Genomic DNA, 9570 nt, shown 5'->3' on the forward strand with positions numbered 1-9570 from the left:
AATTTCCTCATCTATTCAACACACTTTCTTTTTCCACTTTCTTTCCATTCCGGAACTGTCCCAACTTCAGCAGCTTCAATGGCTATGTTTCTGTCATCAGAAATAAGAGCTTCTCCTGGATCAGTCAGGGATTCTGCTGTGTCCTTGAGATCAGCAGGATGTACTCTTCACTATCACCATCTCTGTGGGACGGTTTAGGTCAGGGGTGGGTTTCAAAAATTGTTCGAACCTACTCTGTGGGTGTGGCCTCCTTTGTAGGAGTGGCTTGCTGCCCATGTGACCGGATGGGAGTGGCCAAGATGATGTTATTACTAGATATTACTAATTACTAGATATTATTAATATTACTAGATCATTATTAATATGTAGATAACTGCGGGACATTACACACACACACACACACACACACACACAAACTATGACAGTGCTAGGAAAACACCCAAAAAAATAAGAATCCCCCCCCCCAAAAAAGATTGCCAATGAAACCAGTTTTTTTTCCTAAGCTTAAGGACAGGAAAGACAAAGTCACTGGAATAAAAACCATCAAGGCAATGTGGAAAATTATAAAGGACAGGCGCCCACAGAACCATCAACCACCTCAGAATTACCTAAACAAGGAGGGTGAAACACACTGCCTTGCAACAAACCTGGCCTGCCCATAGAAAAGCAGTCACTAAACCTGGTCTGAACACTTAAAAGCAACATATTGCATCACAAATAAAACATTTGCAAAAAGGAATAACATTTCTTGTAATAAACATTCTATAAACAATAAATAAATAAAATTTCCCTAAAATAATTAAAAACCACCACGTTCAGAGAACACCAAAGGACCCCACAGTTCTCTCCCTCCTTATCTTTTTCTTTTTTGTCCTAACTTTCTCCTCCTTCCCCCCCAACCCCACTTCCTTCTAGCACTGATGATGTTACCTAGTTTGGTAATGAAATGCCTGTAAGAAAACCGCCAAGCTCAGAAAGCAGCAAGGATCCCACTAACCCCCGCTTCCTCTTTCTCCCTCTCTTTCTCCTGTTTGTCCTTTCTCTTTCTCCCCCCCCCACCCCACTCCCTTCTAGCACTGATGATATTACCAAACTAGGAGTGCTGGAGAGGAGCTCTCACAGGGCGAAGAGCTTCCTGCTTCAGGCACAATCTATCTGCAGCCATGAATGACTGCAAGCAGCAGCTTCAGGCACCTGCTCGCAGCTGACAGTTGCGTTTGGGAGCGGAGGTGGCGGCAGTGGAAGTGGGCACAGATGGGATGTCCCCACTGCTGAGTAGAAGGAGGCAGCGGGGATGTGTTGCTAGGCGGCCAGCAGGGCGGAGGTGGGTGCGGCGCTGCCGCATTTGCCCTTGGGGATTTTCTTATGGACATGTTGGCTGGCACTGCTTCAGAGTGCAGCCCATTCCCCCTCCCAAGAAGACCATTTTCTTTTTAAAAACGCCTCTGCAGATGATCTTGAAAACCTGCGAGATTGCTTTGGGAGGGGGAAGACAGGCAGCATTCCCTCCACCCCATCCCTGGTTGCCTGCAGCCTTGGAGCCTTCCACAACTTGCACAGTAAAGGCAATTAAGAACTTCTCTCGCTCGTGAGATTTTCTTTACTGTGCAAAGGCTTGCTTTAAGGCTGCAGGCTCTGAGGCTGCAGGCATCCAGGAAGGGGGACAGGGGGAAATGCTGCCCATCTGTCCCCTTCCAAAGCAACCTTGCAGGTTTTCAAGATCACCCAGAGAGGCATTTTTTAAAAATAAAATCCTGAAAAGCCACAAGATTTGGAGAGATGGGCAGCTGGTCTTTTTTTGGGGGGGGGAGAATCCCCAGAACCAGGACCGCAACCCGCAGCCCAGTCCCCCTCCCAAGAAGACCATTTTCTTTTTAAAAATGCCTCTGCAGACGATCTTGAAAACCTGCGAGGTTGCTTTGGGAGGGGGAAGACAGGCAGCATTCCTCCACCCCATCTCTGCAGGCTCCGAGGCTGCAGGCACCCAGGGAGGGGGGCAGGGGGAAATGTTGCCCATCTGTCCCCTTCCAAAGCAACCTTGAAGTTTTTCAAGATCATCCGGAGAGACGTTTTTTAAAAAGAAAATCCTGAAAAGCCATAAGATCTGGAGAGACGGGCAGCCCGTCTTTTTTTGGCAGGGGGAAAATCCCCAGAACCAGGAGCGCAACCCACACAGCTTGTTCAAAAAGAAAAAGAAAGGGACAGAAGAGGAGTTTGGCTGTTTGAAAAGCCCGGCTTGGAACTCCTCTCCTGTTCCTTGTTTTGCTGTTTCTACATGGCGAGCGGGTCGTGCTGCCTTGTCGGCAAGGGTGCTTTGCAGCGACAGGGGCCAGGAGCGGTACCAGCATTCCCGGAAGATAATTACTTCCGGGTTCACTGACCATACGGTTCCCGCAAACTGGGGCGATCCAGGGGAAACCCACCCCTGCTTTAGGTCCAAAAGGACCATCCAGTGGCATAAATATCGACTGCGATCTTGGAGGTCCAAGATCACATGTCGTGTTGTCGTGACGTCATCTCCTTCTTCCTATATTCTGATGCTTGACAACTGACTCAAATTTATGACAATTGCAGTGTCCCAGGGTCATGTGATCACCTTTTTGTGACCTTATAACAAGCAAAATGGGGAACCCAGATTCACTTAACAGCTATGTTACTAATTTAGCAACTAGTGATTCACTTAAAAAGTGTTGCAAGAAAAGTCATAAAATGGCGCAAAACCCACTTAACACATTTCTCACCAGCAGCATAAATTTTGGCTCAATTGTGTAATTAAGTTGAGGACTAGCTGCATACCTATAAATACCAGATATAGGTACAATCAGTAAGGTATCTACATCTTTCCTTTGCACTCCATACTCACATAACAAAGTTCTAGATTAAATCTAATCTAGTGGAATTTTCTTTTAATTTTAATTTGTTACCAGCCATGAAATGGAAACTAATAAAATGGAGGGGCAGGCTTTGCTTGGGCTTTGGCCTTCCTCTGCTCTTCTTTGACTTATCCAAGGTTTCTACAAGTATCCAAGGTTTCTGTATGGTTCTTCTGGTTTTTTAAAAGTCAACCTAGATTAAAAGTGTTGACTTTTCAGGACTTGGTGTCATGTATGAAGGAGCAGGTTTGGTATCATGGCACAGAGAAAGTAAATGTTAAGTCTTGCTCATCTCCAGCTCAGTGCCTTCCCTCCTCTCTGAAAAACTATTCTTGAGAACTTTTAGATGTTTGACAAGAGCAGCAAAAGGTAAGGTATGCATTACATGTGCTTTTTCCCCATGTCACCTATGCTGGGTGGAGAGATTCATATATCCCCAGTGAGGAATGAGAAATGCCTCTTTTTCCCTGACCTTTTCCCTCCATGCTAATCCTGGGCATTTTTTAGGATGTCTGTTGTGACCCAGCTGTGCAATTGCTTCTTTTGCTAGTTGCTCCTCCAAGAAGAAATGTCTATGCTACAATGAATGATGAATCAAGGGTAAAATCTACCCTAGCAATAGGATGCTGCTTTCCTAAAGGTCATTTGTGCCCAGTCCTGATTGGAACGATGTCCATGGAATAGCATGTCTTTCAAGAAAATGAAAAGTTTAAAGGTTTTCCCAGTCCAGTCATGACCGATTCAAGGTAACAGTTGGAAGGGGGTCATCTAGTCCAACCCCCCTGCTCATGCAGGAGACCTGTACTAGGGATTCGAACCGCCAAACTGCTGACCTTTTTGATTGACAAGGTCAGTGTCTTAGCTACTGAGCACCTAGTGGAGCTCATCTCTGATTCTCACCTAAGGGAGCCTACATTATGTGAGAGATAATACTGTCATCATGTGGCCAATATGAAAACACAGAATACTGCAACCTTCCCACCAAAGTGGTACCTATTTATCTAGTTGCATTTGCATGTTTTTGAACTGCTGGGTTGGTAGGAGTGAGTAACTGGAGTTAACCTTGTCACATGACACTCAGGTCTTGGACCCAAGCTGTTGATTTTCCAGCTGACAAGCTAAGTGTTTTAAGCCTGAACCATTGTGCCCCTCCAATAAAAACAATGTGAGCTCAATTTAAGTACCAGGATTACAAAGCAAATTAGGACTGGGGGTGTTAAAGCATCCTGCTCATGCAGGACACCTGTACTAGGGATTGAAAACCAGAAGAAGGTGAGTTCTAGTACCATTTTACGCATGAAAGCCAGCTGGGTGATTTTGGGCCAATCACATTACAATACAATAGCAGAGTTGGAAGGGACCTTGGAGGTCTTCTAGTCCAACCCCCTGCCTAGGCAGGAAACCCTATACCGTTTCAGACAAATGGCTATCCAACATCTCACATTCTTTGAGCCCAACACACCTGACAAGGTTGTCATTGTGGGGAAAATAGGAGGAGGAAAGAATATTAGGTATGTTTGCTGCCTTGAGATATTTATACAAATAATAAAGGCAGGATAAAAAAAGATCTTTAAAAAGAGCAGAAACTTGAACCTTAATTAAAATAGGCAGCTAATAACAAGCTTGCTTATGTTGAAAAAATACATTTAAGGTCCAGGTTTATTATCCAGGTTTTCACATTATATATACCAATAGACATGTAAAGAAACAATGCCAACCATATCATTCTATAATACGCTCCAAACCACAAACCACTAACAGCAACCACTGATTTCTCTAGGGACCTCGCTGGGTCCATGCTGCTAATGGTATAGAAACAGAGTGGGTGGGATCGAGATCCAGTATGGAAATAAGGGGAAATTAGGCTCTTGGGAAGATTTTGTCTTATCTAAGCAAAGCATAAAATCCCCATGCAAGTTTATTTTGCTGCTTCTGCAATAAAAAGCCATTTCAATCAAATTGGGATGGTAAATGTCACTTTAAATTAAATAACCTAGTTTACCAATGATGAAAATTATTCAGGACAAAACTCCTAACTGGGACAAGTTGCTCTTTAGAGCAGAGCAAAGCTTTGGTTGATAGGATAAAAAGCAGCTGCCTTCATAAAAACTAATAAAATACTCTGGGGATAATTAAAATTTTAATTAAAAATGTAAAATCCAAATAGCATTTTATGACAGCAAGGAAACTTGTTTTGACATCCAGAATTGCTGCCTAAGCTGGATATCCCTTACATTTTCTCCAGGCTATTGAGAAGTTGGCATATTCTGCTTGAAACCTTCTTCCACTCCATCCAAAAATGTCAGTTCTTAGTGAGTTTTAAAGGGTAATAGGGGCATTTGCTTTACAGCTACATTCAAATTATTAACCAAGTGTAACAGCGGGCTTGTTTGTGTGCCAATTTTTGCAGGTTGTTTCCCCTAAATATATAGAAGAGAAATAAATCACCTTGAAGGAATATAGTATGGTCAGGCTAATGCATATGCCGGGAGCAAAAGTAGACATGTATTCTATTTAAGCCAATGCTGGGTGCCTGGGATTGGCATGTTGCCATGACAGGAATTAAAGCTGCTGAATAGCCAAATAAGCTTGTGTTACATTTCCCTAACAGCTTGTCCGTATGTGACAAAGCTTGCCTCTCTCATAAGCACCCTTCGCCATTTTCAAGGGTTTTTTCCCCCTCTGAAGTCCCCACTCAAAGAAAGAAGAGGAGCAGGGCCCTCGCTTACTGAACCCCCTTAGACTCATCTGTCATCTGTGGCATTTTTGAAAGGTATGCCTAGATAGATGGGCTTCAACCAGGTTAAGAAGCCTAGTCTAAGTAAAGAATCTGCCACTGATTTCCTGCCTTGATGGACCCTTCAAAAGTATCTTCTTGGTATCCCAGTTAAAATAGAGAAAGAGACAGAAAAATAGCAGCAAAGTAGAAATTTGGGGAAATGTGACTCTTCCTATTCATACACTTATTCTTCAAAGCTGTTTCTCAAAGGCGACTTCCAGTGATACCAATCAAAGTAATCACTTAAAGTAGAGTTAAATATTTGACAAGTTCCTATGAGGGAAGAACCGAATGACTCAAATCTGCCATTGAGCATCTTTAAACAGTACAGGGGTCCGACCATGGTAGTTTTAAGACTTGTGGACTTCAACTCTCAGAATTCCCCAGCCAGCATGAAGAATTCTGGGAATTGACATCCACAAGCCTTAAAGTTGCCAGGGTAGGGCATCCCTGTTCTACAGTCTGTTTTACCAAACTCTGTCTGTATTCTTGGACTTTGCAATCCAAATATTCATCTGGCAAGTCCCATAAGGAGAGGAATTCACATTTCCCAAGCTGCTAGGGAGCAGCCCAGATTCTCGATGGATTTAATAGTTTCTGCTGTTCATGTAAGGTAGAGGCACACCTTCATTATCTGATGAAGGAAAAGTGGTTTTGACACATTGTGTGGTTTAAGGGGAGTGGACAAAGTCCAGGGATTTGTAGTGAAATGGCTTGAAGAATAAAAGGCATGCGCTTAACCTACCATTTGTTTACTAATACATTTTTTTATTATTATTAACTGAATGGCTTACATAATTGAGCTCTCACAATCACTGCACTATTTGGCCACAGCAATATGGTTATCAACAAATGGATTCCGGGTGGCATAAAACAACCATGTAAACAATTTTAAAAGCATTCAAAAGTACAAAAATGTAATATTATAAAAGAGAAGGAGGAAGTGACAGAGGGAGAGAGAGGGAGGGGAAGAGAGAATCAGATTATAAACAACAGAGAAATTTAATCAAATTAGCATTCCTTTGCAAGGTGCCTGGTGACACAGCCAAGCTTGAAGGGATTTCTGGAAGCTCAGGAGAGATGAGGCTAACCTCACTTGAGGATTGGTGATGTTCCACAAGGCAGGTGCCACAGCAGAAAAGGTTTGTTACTTGGGCCCTGTCATATGTAACTTCTTCATAGACGGAACCTTGATTTACCTCAGTTACAAGACCTGATGGGAAGCACACTTACAATCAGGAAAAGGAGATCATGCCATGAAGGACTTTAAAGCTGAAAATAGCACCCTGAATTGGAGCTACAATAACCTCAGCTCACTCTGAAGTCCTCCGATCATCAGTCACCTAAGATGGATTGGTCTCATAGATCCTACCTCCCTGCAGTAGATAGTGGCACCCGAGAAGTCCATGGTCATCAGCGTAGGAGTTATCTCAATTCCAGATCACTTGCCGTTGTTCGTGTTGAATATGTAAATAGTCTTAGAAGGCCAGCAACAGCCTGTGCTGCGCCCTGATTGGCTGGGACGCAGCATAGCCTGTTGCTAGCCAGTTACCAGCCCCTGATTGGCTGGTCATTTTGACAGTTGCTCTGGGTTTCGTATAAATACCCTGGCCGTTACAGGGAAGTTTGAATCGAATTGCTGTCATCTATGTTTTAATAAAGATCTGGTTCCTCACATCCATGGCTCCTGCGTCTTCCCTCACGATGTAAAATTTCGGACAAAAAACCAGATGAGGTGTGAGCCATTGTCCCATGTCAGACTCTGGATAAACTGAGATAGGCCCTTGGCTGTCATTGTAGCCATGAACTCCTGAACTGTCTCTGACTTTAATATCACAGAAAGCAGATTGAAGTTCCCTCAGAACCATATAGCAATAGCACTTAGGCTTATACACTGCTTCATAGTGATTTTACATCCCTCTCTAAGCAGTTTACAGAGCTGGCATATTGTCTGGAAACTCTACCACAGGCCCAGGCCCCCAATCAGCAGCTCAGGAAGGGAGATTGTTATGCAGCAGGGAAGCTGATATAACAGCAACAATCCCAACCACTCCTTAGAGCTCAACTTAATGAACAGGGCCTGTGAAACAGTGTCACTCAAAGTTTTAAGAGACTTCAGGATGACAATCGCCAAATGTCCAACCTTACCCTGGACTCTCAGCTGGACTCATACCTGAAACCAATTTAATGTAAAACCATTTTACAGCAGAATAGCCACTTAAGATGAAATGTACCCCAGGGACTCAATTGATTGGAGGTGGAGGTTGGAGAACCACATATTGAATAACTGTGCAAAAAAAAAGTCTACTTCAGTGCTTTTGAAGTTCCGTAACCTTTTAAATACACAACAAAATGCAACCTAATCAATCACAGTGGGAACCTACATGGAATTTAGAAGATGGTCTTAGCTCTTTCAGGGATCACCCCATTTTGTGTCTAGAAAGGTCTTGGAACTCACTGCTGGTTTTCTGAAACAGCCATTTCCTCCCAAACTAGCATCTGGATTTTGACCCAGTTAATATTTCCAGAGCAAACTGAAAAAAAACATCACTAAATATGGGCAGATGTAGCCTAGTTCAATTGTAAACTGGGCTTGGTGTTCTTACAGATACACTTGACCTATCCTGAAATAGATGCAGCTTCTGAAAAGGTTGCCACCTAGGCATTCTGGGCTCAAGAGAGATGCAGGTGCCCTTTTCTGGTATAAGCAAAATATTTTTAAAAGGGAGGTGTCACTCAATACCTATCATTTGAATTCCATTTATTTCCTTGAGCGTGAATATTTAGAATAAATTTCAGTTTACTAGTCTGAAAAATACATGCCTGAAAAAAAATTGTGGTCCATTCAAAAGCATTCATATGCATTTGAACATACATAATTTGCCTTCTAAGGCACTGAAATACAATTTTTTCACATTTATGTTTGCAATTAAAGCAAGGTTATCCAATTATTATGACACAACACTGCCCCCTTGTGGGAAAGAACTGAGTTATTAGGCGTTCCTAAACCTTCCTAAAATGCTACTTGGGCCTAAAAAGAATTAGCTAATGGAAACATTATATTTATTTATTAACAGCTTTCAATTCATTTAGTGATTTATTAAACAAATATCTTCTGAGCATTTATAAAAATGTTAGTTTTAACACAACTTTTTGATTATTCGTAATTTGAAGGTTTACTGAGGTCATTTGTTTTTTATCACTTTTTAAACACATTCTTCATTGTTACGCCTTATCAACGATCCTGCCAACGCAAATGTGCCCATTACAAGACTATCTTGGAAATGAATAACTCCATTTATAAAAGCTAATCAGTTCACCAATCCGAAACTTTGCAGAATCTGATTAAGTCAGAATAGAAACAAATAGTAACTGAAACCAAATTTTCTGGCTTAAGAGGGTTTTTTGTTTTTTTAAATCAATAGAGTGTCAAATTCTCATTCCAACATTAAAAGACCCTTTAGACTATCTGAAGTTGTAATATGGAATTACAATTACATGTTAGTAACAGATTTCTATAACCAGACAAAGCAAATATTCTAAATAGAACCGTCTTTATAGTTGTCTACATTGATTGTACATCTTTGCAGTATCCACACATCAAAATGTGATATGATCATTGGAGAATTTAGCTGTGCTCCCAACATCAGGCAGTTTTCTTCTGGCACCACCTCAATGCTTGTGTCATGGCTGTAGATATCTAGATAGATCTACCGTAGACGTATGCTCATAATCCTCCAGAATCTTGAACCCTAATTGTTGCAAACATCATATGCGTCGCAATACTGACTGACAATGCTAGAAATTTCAAGCTCATACAGCAAGATAGCATGAAGACAGGTAATACCTGGGGCTTTGTAAACAATCACGAAAGATCAAGCACCCAATATCAGGATAAGAAAACTCATCTGAACTGGA

Source organism: Thamnophis sirtalis, unplaced genomic scaffold (genome assembly GCF_051295495.1).
Source record: "Thamnophis sirtalis isolate CommonGarterSnake01/CBP01778 unplaced genomic scaffold, rThaSir2_p1.2 scaffold_3, whole genome shotgun sequence".
Classification (NCBI taxonomy): Eukaryota; Metazoa; Chordata; class Lepidosauria; order Squamata; family Natricidae; genus Thamnophis; species Thamnophis sirtalis.